At 49.5% G+C, this 11,460-nt stretch overlaps 1 protein-coding gene across 1 annotated transcript in view; it reads right to left on the reverse strand.

Moving 5' to 3' along the window:
- PLXNA1 (plexin A1) overlaps window positions 1-11,460 on the reverse strand; it is a 265,521-nt gene that overhangs the window by 83,016 nt on the left and 171,045 nt on the right. The gene's annotated exons all lie outside the window — the stretch shown is intronic.

The raw sequence follows: 11,460 nt of genomic DNA on the forward strand, positions 1-11,460 counted from the left end.
TCTGGAACCAACTTCCAAGGGAGGTGGTGCAGGCTCCTACCCTGGGGGTTTTTAAGAAAAGGTTAGATGAACACCTTGCTGGGGTCGTTTGACCCCAGTACTCTTTCCTGCCATGGCAGGGGGTTGGACTAGATGATCTGCTCAGGTCCCTTCTGACCCTAGAAACTATGAAATCCATCTCCTGCTCACACACCCATTTTCCTTCCTACGCCCCTCAATGGTTTAACTTTCTTCGAAGCTGGAAAAGCCCCTCTTGCTCCTCCCAGGGTTTGTCCCCTTTATCACTTTGCCAAGTTATTTCCATGTTGTGCCCCAGGCTCGGACAGGGTCAGCAGAGCTCTGAGGACAGATCTGAATGGAAGCTGAGAGGCTATGGTGACCAGTACAAGACGAGGTCTCTAGACAGGACAGAGGCCCCAGACACCGCTGTCTTGCACCATCATACACACTTGTGCACAGGAAGGGTGCAACAAAACAAGTTCTGAGCAATGATTGCTGTACGCAGGTGGGCATGACCTGAGATGAAATGGCAGAGGAGAATGAGGACTGGGGTCCTGAGCAACTAGACTCAGTGGCTTGAGTCTGTCAGAGGGCAGATGGAAACGTGCTGAAGAGAAAGCACGAGCAGCCTATCTTACTCGGATGGCAGATCCTCCAGAGAAAACTTGGGCGAGTTTCAAACACACAACTGAGCACAGCCTAGGAGGGGAGCCGAATAGCTAGCCACCGCACCCATGTGCTGGGCTCCATGCTGTCTCCTCGCAAAAGTCAATGGCATCACTGAGCCCCGATGCAGAGCAAGAAAGCGGTCACACGCCGCACTCTGACTGGGAGGGAAACAGCCTCCTGCCTGCAGGACATGGCAGGTGAACACAGAGGTGGCCCATTTCCAGTGGGGTTTTTTAGAAGTGTACTTCCTGTTCGCAAAGGCAAGGCAAGTGGGGCCTGAGCATATCCTGAAATCCCCAATCGTTCCCATATTGCAGTGCCAAGAGGCTGTTTGATAACTGTCATGCTCACATCCACTACATCTTTACCCTTTCTGACACTTTGCAAAGCCCAGTTACCCCTCATAAGTCATAACCTCCTCTCAGCCCCACCTCAGTTTACAGGTAAGTTCAATTTATCACCTTCCTGAGGGAACTGAGGTTAAGCAGCTGAAGTGATTTGCCCAGATCACCACCACTTCCGTGAGAAGGACTTGAGCGCTCCTGGTTCCCAGTCCCATGCCCAGGCCACCATGCCAAGCTGCCTCCAGTTCATCCTAAACATGTCTTCCCTCTGACAAACCAATGAATAACTAATGCAGGTGAACACACTATACTGCACAATGACTTAATGAGTCCTGACATTCAGAGGCACCCAACCTGAGGGTGCTCACATGCTGTTGGCTCCTCTTGGCTTGCCTGCTAATAAATTGTATTAAAAGACACAGAACATCCATTAAACACTTTGCTAGGAATAATTCCCCTCATCATTGCTGGGGCTGTCAGCCAGGCTTTCTGTGATGGGGAATGGATGGGGAAGGCAGGGGCTGGGCAATGGTGAATGGGAAGGGACATACCTAATCAGAGAGGCTTTACCCTCTGAAAAAGCCTGGGGACCCTTCATTTAACCCCACAGTCCTTTGGGGGAAAGCACGCAGCAGAAAAGCATCAGCCCAGTGGACAAATTGCTGGAAGGGAAAATTGCTATCTGGGAGCAAAAATGGTGGCCACAGATGAAAGGGAGGGAGTGCTCCTCACGCTGTTTTCAGAGCCTCACCCTAGGATCCAGGACTCGGAGAATACCAATCAAAATGCACTGACAACCTCTCCTGCCTCCAGCAGCCTGGTTAGAAGCAAAGTAATAACACTCAGCAGGACATACTCAGTGCTTTGTGTCTTCCAAGTGCTCTGCCAGCTTTAACCCAGTCTTTGCCACAGCCCCGGGAAGCAGGTCAGTACGATCTCCACTGGGAGAGGCAAAGCACAGAGAAGGAAAGGAGCACACAGCCCTGCCAGGAGTTCCTGGCACCCAGGTCCTTGAGCTGTGCACTTCAGACGCTTGTGAATCTTGTAACAAAGATCCTGCACAGGGTAACTCAAAGGAGTGCCTGGGGATACACCAAGGCAGAGCGCTCCAGCCAAGCCAGACAGTTTCCTTCCCAAGAGAAGGGATTCAAGCACTGATGCTCTCACCCTGCCTCTGGACAGACTCTCTCTCCCCTATCTTGCTCCTAGCTCTGTCCCCTCGTACAACCCTAATCATTCCTTTCAGGACCTTTCATGGTCCAAGACAGGGCTATGTGCTTTTCACCTTTCACTCCACTGCAGAAAACCAGCTCAGGACAGCAGTCACTGCACCCTTGATTACCAGGCTGGTGCCCTGTCTGTCCTGCACGGCCCACTTCAGCAGATGCCAGACTGATACTAATAAGCATCAAGACAAGCAGTATCAAGGGTCTCTGGGCACAAAGTTTTGGAAGGAAGAGGCTTGTGGCAAAGCAGGTCCTTTACAGGGAGACCCCAAAATTCAGCTTCCCAGAGACTGGCACATCCATCAGGGGCTTCGAGGCCCTGCAAGCACAAGAACATCTCCAGCCATGGGACCAAGCCTGCTTCAGTTGCTCCAAATTCCATTTGCTCCCAACCCAGCAAGCCAAAAACACTGTCCTCCCAGACGGCTGTCTAGGAAAAGCAAGCCCCTACACTGGATTCTCCCAGGCATGTGATAAGGCTGCAGCCCACATTAGCAACTGGAAGAAGGGTGATGGTTGTCGGCTGCGAGCACCATGGGTTGCATAGGCTTGGAGCATCTGTCTGCATCCCAACTTCCCTCTCCCACACCCCCGTCTACAGGCGCGCGCCCCTTGATTGCATTTCTGTAGGAACGGTTCATTTGCAGCTGTGTCCTATTTTTTTCTGTAGTTGATGACCTCAACTCCTTCCCCATGCTACGGGGATGGCAGTAATGTACATCGCGTCTCGCTGGAGCTCAACTGCAATTCATCATTATTTTATCTGCTGGAATTTAATTGGATCCTATCAAACTCTCCTGATACTCCCTTTTCACTTTAAACACTGCTGCAGGAAAGATAAATGTAGGCGCCGTGAGGAGAGAGAGCACGCTGCTTCCTCCAAGAACGTTTCTGGGGTTGCAGGATCCAATCCCATTTCCCTCTCAGCGGCTGGTTAATTAGAGATACATATACTGTAGGTGTGCAGCACTCATAATAGGGCACGTGTGTATGATTTATGTTCCCCTATAAATATACTCCAGGCCCACTAAAATACCAGCGCTCACACACACAGCACAACCTGACAGGCTTTGATTTTATATCTCTTCTCTCTTCCTGCCATTATTCTCTCTTTGCATTCATGTTCCTTCTCTTCCGAGTCACGCAGCTCCAAAAGGCCAACGTGTCCCAAGCTCCTGGAAAGGAGCCAAGGATACAGCAAGCTGAGATCCCGAAACCCTTGGGCTCTGGTGCGGTCAAAGCCTGGACCACATCAAGGTTAACTGCAAAGAACCCCCACAAGCCACACATTTGCCAAACACATTCATGGCAACACGACACCTCGCTAGTCAGCTGAGTCTCCCAGCCCCACAGCCTCCCACCCTGCCAGGCATGGGCATGCAGTACCGTGTTGCCACGGGCAGCCTGGCATCTCTTTTAGCAGAGGATAAGGTGTTGTCCTCAATGGTCAGTCAGGGCCCTTGGCTTCCACTCCCAGTTCTACTAGAGGCTTTCTGCGCACCCCTGAGCAAGTCCGGTAACCTTTCCGTGCCTCACTTTCCCCAGCCACGTGTGGGGACAATGCCACTGTTGCAAGCTTAGTTATTCCGGCACTTTGCAGTCCTCCAAAGAGTAGTGTTAACAAAACGCGCAGGAACAATGCAGACTAATCCCCTCACAAAAAGGGGCTCAAACTCTGGCTCTCATCTAACTGCATGAAATGGGTGATAGGATCCTTGACAAACCATCCCAATAACCATCTGGTGTTCAGTTGTCTGACTGCCTTCGTTGCCCTGGGTGATGACAGGTCACAGGCCATGTTACTGTCAGGTTACTGAGAGGAATGGAGAGGACTTGTCTTTCATTTTCCAAAGAGGCAGTCACATCAGCGGATGCCTTCCCACCCAATAGGTACCAGGGTAGGAAGGAGCAAAGTTCAAAGAGATGATGGCTGGAAGCCAGAGGCAAGTTGCAGAAGGACAAGTAACTCGTTGCGAATGACAGGAGGACTGAAGAGATCAGCCCGAAAGGACTCTCCTGAGTTGACACAGCTGCTCACCACCCAGTGCTGCTTTTGTGCAAGGGAATGAGAAATAGTTTCAGAGTTACGTTTAATTTAAAGCACCGAGACGACCAACCCAAATAAAAGAGGAAATAGGAGCAGATCAGGAGTTCAATTCTATTTTTAAACTTAAAGGCAAAGAATGTTTCATGGGTTATAACCCCTGACATTACACATTCAGGGAACATTCTCAAGAGCAAAAGCTGGGACCAAATCCACGCTTGGGGTAGTTCCTTAAGGCCTTTTTAACTGCATCAGAGAGAAATCTGGCAGCATATATTTTTATAAAAAGCCCCTCCTTGTGTTACTAGCATTGCCACAAATGATGGAAGACGATGTTATTTTTCATCAATAATGCTGTTTATCTTTTGCAGTGACCGGAACAATGGCTGTGTTATAAGGAGGGTAGGCAAGGTATCAGCTGGCAGAATGAAAGGGGGGGGAATGTGAAATGCAGTGGTTTACCTTCATTCATTTATTTGAGAGCCTGTATGAACCGTGAGGATATGTGAATATGTATCTGCCTTCCATTTCAAAGTATGGCACTAAGCCTGAAAACACTTGCCTACAGGAGTAACTTTATTCATGTGTGCAAGCAAGCATCTGCAAGATTGAAGCTAACGTTCATCTCCATGCCGTTGAATGCTAAGGAGTTTTTAACTGCAACAGAGATTGGATTTGTGAGCCGGAATGCATCTTGATACTCAATAATATGGCAAGGTCTTGTATAAGTGTTTTTAAAAGATTTTAAGAAACTGGTTAACTAAATTTAAAGTTGACTTGGAAAGGATTTTTTTTTTAAATTGAACTAACTCTTTTTTTACTTCTTTATGACAGATAAAGGAAAGATCAAGGGGCACTTTTTTTTGAGTGGGGAAGCATTAAAGTTCTTTTCTGCTTGCTTTTTTACTTTAGAGCTAGCAGGAATGTCTCTCCTGGTATCCCTTGATTTTGCTGGAGGACCTGTTGGGTGTCTCAGAGGATGTGCATGCTCAACATTAAAACCTTTACAAAGGGATTGCTGAATGTTTAAACAAAAATGACCTTTCTTCAAAATGCTAACTAGCCACTGGAGTTAGATCAGTATTAACAAACCAAACACAACACAAAGAGTTTTAAGTAGCCTTAACTAAAAATCTCTTCCTGATTCAGAACCTAATCCAGAAAAGAATTCTTTATTCAGCAAAACACTTAACCTTGTGCATAGATTCCCATAGAAGTTATGGGAATTAAGCATCTGCTTACATACTTTCCACAATCATAGACATCAAATACCCACTTCCTATCTCTGATTATGTATGTGGTCCTTTCAGTAGTTCACCAGTCAAGAGGGTCTTCCAGATAACACAAGGCACGAATTTCTCACATTAAAAAGTAGAAACTTAAAACCAAGCAAACTAAACAAACCCAATTCCCTTTCTTCTTTATTCATCATAAAGAAATTGAAACAACCCAGGACACAAGTTCAACCTCGCTTCCCCACTGCAAGTCAGCATTAATGGTATTTGATTGCGTATAGAGTATGAAGTGCCATCATCAAGCCAGATGGACTGAAAAAAAAGAGATAGGAGTAAAATTTCAAAAAAAAAGTGTGAATTTTAAGCACCCACACTAAAAAAAAACAAAAAAAAACTAAAACAGCTTGGCAAATTGCCTTCAAACTTTAAAACAGGCAAGCGTACGCTGAAAGCAAAGACAGCTTTTTTCAACTAAGGTTTTTTCTTGTACAAAGTCAGGTGGATCATGAAAACAGTAGGGGAAAGACTGGTTTGCAAAAGAAATGCACTTCAAACTTTAACTCCAGCTCTAAAATCCAAGTGACCTGAAACTCAAAGCAGCAAGATTTGTTTGGTAGTCCCATTCACAGAACCAGTTCTATAGTATGGAGGGATGTTAGACAAGCTTTTGGGCACTACGTACCCTTTCTCAGGCCAAAAGACCCAAAGATGATCCAACGAAAGATATTATCAAACATCTTGCTTCTCAGACGTTTCCTGGACCATCATGACATCAACACTTCTGTGACGCAAATGAAGTTTGACCAGTTCTCTATACCCTGCACATAGACATTGTGCTTTTTATTCAGGAGATGTCTGATAATACCTAGGCCAAACTTACGTTCACATTGGTTATTCAAGTTCTGTTTGCAACCTCCATTATGGAGATGTCAGCTACACGGAGGGTGGACAAAGCTGCCTACAGAAGGCAGGCATTGGACTGGGGCACAGGAATCTGGGGTCTGCTCGACCTCAGCTACCAACCCCACTGGGTGACCTCAACCAAGAACCTTTATCTCTATGTCTGTCTCACTTCTTGTCCATTTAGACTGTCAGCTTTTTGAGGCAGGGAATCTCTCTTGTTGTCTGTGGTCTTTACTGTGTCCTACTGTGATACAAACTATCAATAGAAATGGACGGCTTTGCAAAAAGCCTTTGTTCAAAACAACACCTGGCCCCTAACCTGCTGGGCCATCAGATCTGTTTAAGTCAGAGCCTCAAAGGCACCACAGTTAATAGCTGCAATTATAGGACTGCACTGAAAAAGCAGGAGGCACAGTCTGCCACGACTACTTCCCAACATCCCCACCATACAGGCTGTATGGAACAGAGGGAAATGGGCACAAACGGTCAGTAATTCCTGACCCCAGCGCCCAAACCCACCTGCTCCCTCAGTCACCCAAGCATCACTCCCAGGTGCTGCATTTAACACAACTCACTGTCCTTTCCCACAGGCTGAGTATCAGATACAACCTTCAAGACCCATTAAGCCAGCGCTTTCACTACTGTTCAACCATGCTATTTATTTTTATATAGTGTCCTTCAGAACACAGCATCCCCAATTGCTTCAAAATGAGCTAAACCAAACTGCAAGCTAAAGACAAAGAGAAAAGTTTAAGAGGAAACAGAGGGGAATAGCCCTGTCCCCTCAGTTCCCACAAAAGCAGTGAGATGAACAGTGCTAAGCATCTTCAAGAATCAGCCCTCAAGTGAGTAGACTCTGCAACCCAGGAAAAGTCCCTGCCTGGAGGATTGAACAGACCTGACAGGAGGGGCAGGGAGGCAGGATGGAGACCAGGGGCTCAGAACGAGGAGGGAAGGTGAGGTGGGGAGGCAGGTCTGCTCCTCAAATGGGAAAGGTTAGAGATCAATAAATCAGCAAGGGTGAACAACTGATAGTTCCCTTGCTGGGAGGTCGCCGACACACCAACAGGCCTGCTCCTGCTTTCACGTGGTTGGTAGAAAAGCATGCCTGGCTTGCTTCCTCCCACCCCTGAGGAGTGCGAGCCTGCCAGGCCTGTGACAATAGCACGCTGGGGTGTATGTATGAACACAGACTTGCTCGAACCACCCCAGAGCTGCCTGCTGCTCTCTAGACCCTAAACCAAAAGGCTCTGTAACATGTAGAGCAGCAGGGATTTGCTGCCTTTGGGGATCCAGGAGGCTCCTAGTCTTGCCAACACTCACACATGTGAATGTAATGTTGCTCAGCTGATTAATCCTGCCCACCAGAGCAGGACTGCTGATGTGACTGCAGCCAGGCCTGAGGACAGCGTGGCCTCTTCCCCACTCAGCCTTAACCCTCCACCCCAAAGCACCATCACAGCAGCCCTGGGGAGCAGCCCAGCCAAGAGATTTGCCTGCACCCTGCAGAAGTGCTTCTGTGATGGGTGCAGTTCTGCGCAGCCTTGCTGTCCTACAGCAAGTACGAAACGCCATTTCTCTCTTGCCTGCCCCTAAAAAATGGCTCCTCCAAAGCACTGCACGCTGGCAAGCCGCAGACTCCCCGGGCCTCCTAATCGACCCCATTTCAAGGCCTGCGAACACTGGCAATTGGGATGCGATTAGGGCACACGCGTGCTGCAGTAACAGCCCTCATACGGCTGAGCCAGTATTTGGCGTAATTGGCCTCCTGCTGGGAAAATGACCACTCAGTTGACCTCTGAAGCATCTTCTGCAAGGCAACAGGAGATACAGAGCAACGGAGCTACGCAGAATATAAGAACGAGAGTCCAGCTGAGGCCCCTCCATCCTGGGGGCCATCTCATCTGACGGAGGCAGCAGTAATCTCCTCGCACATGCACGCTCTCATCCATCACAGCCTTCTTCATTCCGTTCTTCTCGAGTCATTTACAACTCGCCTACGTTGAGTCCTAGAGATCAGGCTGAGCAAAACGGTGCTTAGCTGAGGGAGATGGATGAGGTGGGACCTGAGGTGGCTCTGGTAGGAGGCAATCCCACACCACCCCCTGGTGGAAATTAGTTCAATTACTCCAGCTTGTCCTTTAGTTGCTTCTCTTGAAGGACACCCCAGCCCCCATGCACCAGAAGCCTAGCTAAGCTACTGAAAAGAAATCACCGCATGCTCATGAGAAGCACAAGTGCGAGGCTGATGGCTCACTGTAAGGACTGAAACGTAGGTTTTAGGTTGCCCTGCACCCCTGTGGCTTTGGGGGGTGGTATTTAGGTGAGTGTGGAAGGGTAGCTTTTAGAAGCAGGCAGGGAGGGCTGGATGTAGGGTCACCTGGACAGTATCAGGAAGCCCACCCCACAATGAAAACCTCTTTGGGAAGGAGTTACTGCCAGAGTTTGGGATTCGAAGAGCCGTCTCCCTGGAACCCTGTTGGTAACTCAATACACGCTCCAAGTCCCCCTACACAGAGCATTCCCACTCCAGAAAACATGATTTTTGGCCTCTTATGTGCTCAGCTGGCCCTTGCTGCTTCCCCCTGAACTCATGCATCTCCATGGCTGACTTCATTGTTATTTCCATAACTGCAAATGGGCTGTGCTCCAGTCTCAGCCCACAGCACGTATGCTGGGATTAGGTCTGTCCTTACTGCTGGCCTCTTACTCAAACGTCGCCCCTACCCCTACCCCCATCCACACACAGCACCTCTTGCTTTAGGCTCTGCTGGGATGCAGGCTACAGATCGGGTGTTGCTTCACTCAGGCTGGTGATGAAGGAGCAAGTAAGCTAACTCATTCAAGCGCTGACAGGCTTCCAGTGCCTTTCCACAATTCCCTGCACATACCCAGAACAGAGTTCTCCCACAACCCTCTAGGAAAGTGTCCTGATGAAGTGCAGCCTACTGTGGTATGAAGTGTTGCACACCCACAGTAGCAAACACTTGGGTGAACACAGCACTAGCAATGAAGTACCTGGAGGGGGGTGGAGAGCAGGCTGCTCGCAGCCAGGCCTGGCTAAACCAGGTTAATTCTGCAGGGCAGACGTACCCCATGTGTTCACACTCACAGTGTCCCCAGAGACGCCTCTGCTTTATGGCAAACTTAACAATAGTATACAAATCCCCACCTGAGCATTCTCCTGAGCACAGCTTTTCCCTCGGGGGAAGCTATATTTACAGTAGAGCTCTGACCCAGCCTCTAATTCCCTCTATAACAGATAGTTTATGCTGAGTTGGGTCCAAGGCCAGCCAGGTAAGAACATACCTGATGTGACATCTGCCCACTAGCTAAGGACTTCCCACTGCAAGGACACAGGCAGACATACCCACTATTTAAAAGCATCAGGTGTATCTGGATGGAGCATCAGGTAACAAACCGAGAGCTATTAACTCCCAAGATGAGAGGAATAGACTTGCACCTAATGATGCCCTCCAGGTCCAGCCCAGTCCCACCCCAATGAGACTGTGTGGGCAGAGGGGAAGAGAAGGAGAAAAGACCATTTAAATCTTCAATAGCTTCTAAATGTCACTTGTGCCTCTGAAGGACAGGAGAGCAGGGAGCATGGCTCACATCAGGCTGCAAATGAGCTTTCACGGCATGAGTGATGGAAAACAAATTTTAAAAGGATTAAATCAGAGACACAGAGAAGGAAGGGAGGGGCAGTTTTAATGTGGATGAGGAAAGGTTGGTGGAGAGCCCACCGGGTCAGCCAAGGAACTGTAGCAGTGGTGTTCCCCAGAGGGCAACAGCCTAGTAATCCTTCAGATCTCTCTGTTCACAGCTTCACGCTCTCCACAGAGGTCACCAAGCAGGACCAGGTATCCAAGCTTCCTAAGTGGATCACACAGCCTGGCTGTAACAGCCACCCTCCTCCCTAGGCACAGGGTGGATCAGGAGGAAGAGGTGGGGGGAGCTGGGCCAGCTGAAGATCGAGACAAAATGTGCACTGGAAGAGCAGTGGGAAGGAGACGCGAGGCTGAGGCTTCTCTGTATGGCTTGTGGACCAAGCCCAGGAGTGCAGCCAAGTGACTGGCTCCCCTCTTCCCCCACTCATGCCTAAGTCCCAATGTGGCCACAGTAGGTGGCTCTGGTGAGCCATCCCAAGCGCATGCCCCACCTCTACCTTGCTGAAGAACCCGAGCCTTGTGCTATGGGGCACACTCCAGGCCTCTCAGGCATGCCCTCCCCCAACCTGTCTACATGGCCTTGTTTGCAGACTTGGGAGCAAGTGGGCAAAGCTAATTTCTCAGTGGCATTCTGGGGTTCACTCCAGAGGCAGTGTGGCATACACTAGAGCAGCGGCTGGACCTCAAAGGCACCAACAGAGCTAGAGGAGAAAGGATAAAATAACAGGGGAGGAAGAGGCTCTGGATTAAGGGGCACTGGTGGAGCTGGGCACAGAGGCAGTTGGGATGGAGGTGAAAAGCACTGGCAGAGCTGGATAGGAGTCCAGGACTGAACTGGTCAAGGAGGCTGTAGGGCAAGGGTGAAGAGCATTGGCAGGGCAGTGGGCACAGGGGCTATAGGTCAGGAAGGAGGGGCAGCATCACAGCTGCAGGGCCTCAGAAGAGCTGTAAGTTAGGCCTTACTGGGCTCAACAGAGTGGGCTGGAAAGCATGACTGAACATGTGTGTGCATGTGTGAGTGTGTGCAGTGCTGGGTATAAATGGGGAATTAACTCAATTCCGCTTGTAAAGCGGGATCATTTGGTGTTAAAGGAAACCAAGTGCAGGCGGCGGGGGAGGAAGGGGGGGCAAGCAGAGTTTCTGAAACGCCAGTCCAGCTGGCTTTCTCCCAGGCAACTTTCTTTGGCTTTCATAAGCAAATTTCCTTGGAAATGCTCATAAAGCAGGGGAGGGTCCCCTGGGGTCGGCTTGGCTGAATGGCTGCGGTGGGCGGTGGGCTGGATGGAGCACTTCCACACAACCTGACTCCATGCAGCTGGGCCAGTGTGAGGTGGGGGTGGGCGGGGGTGGGAATGCATCAGGCAAGTC

Source organism: Gavialis gangeticus, unplaced genomic scaffold, assembly GCF_001723915.1.
Source record: "Gavialis gangeticus isolate Ggan-Ray unplaced genomic scaffold, GavGan_comp1, whole genome shotgun sequence".
NCBI classification, from domain to species: Eukaryota; Metazoa; Chordata; order Crocodylia; family Gavialidae; genus Gavialis; species Gavialis gangeticus.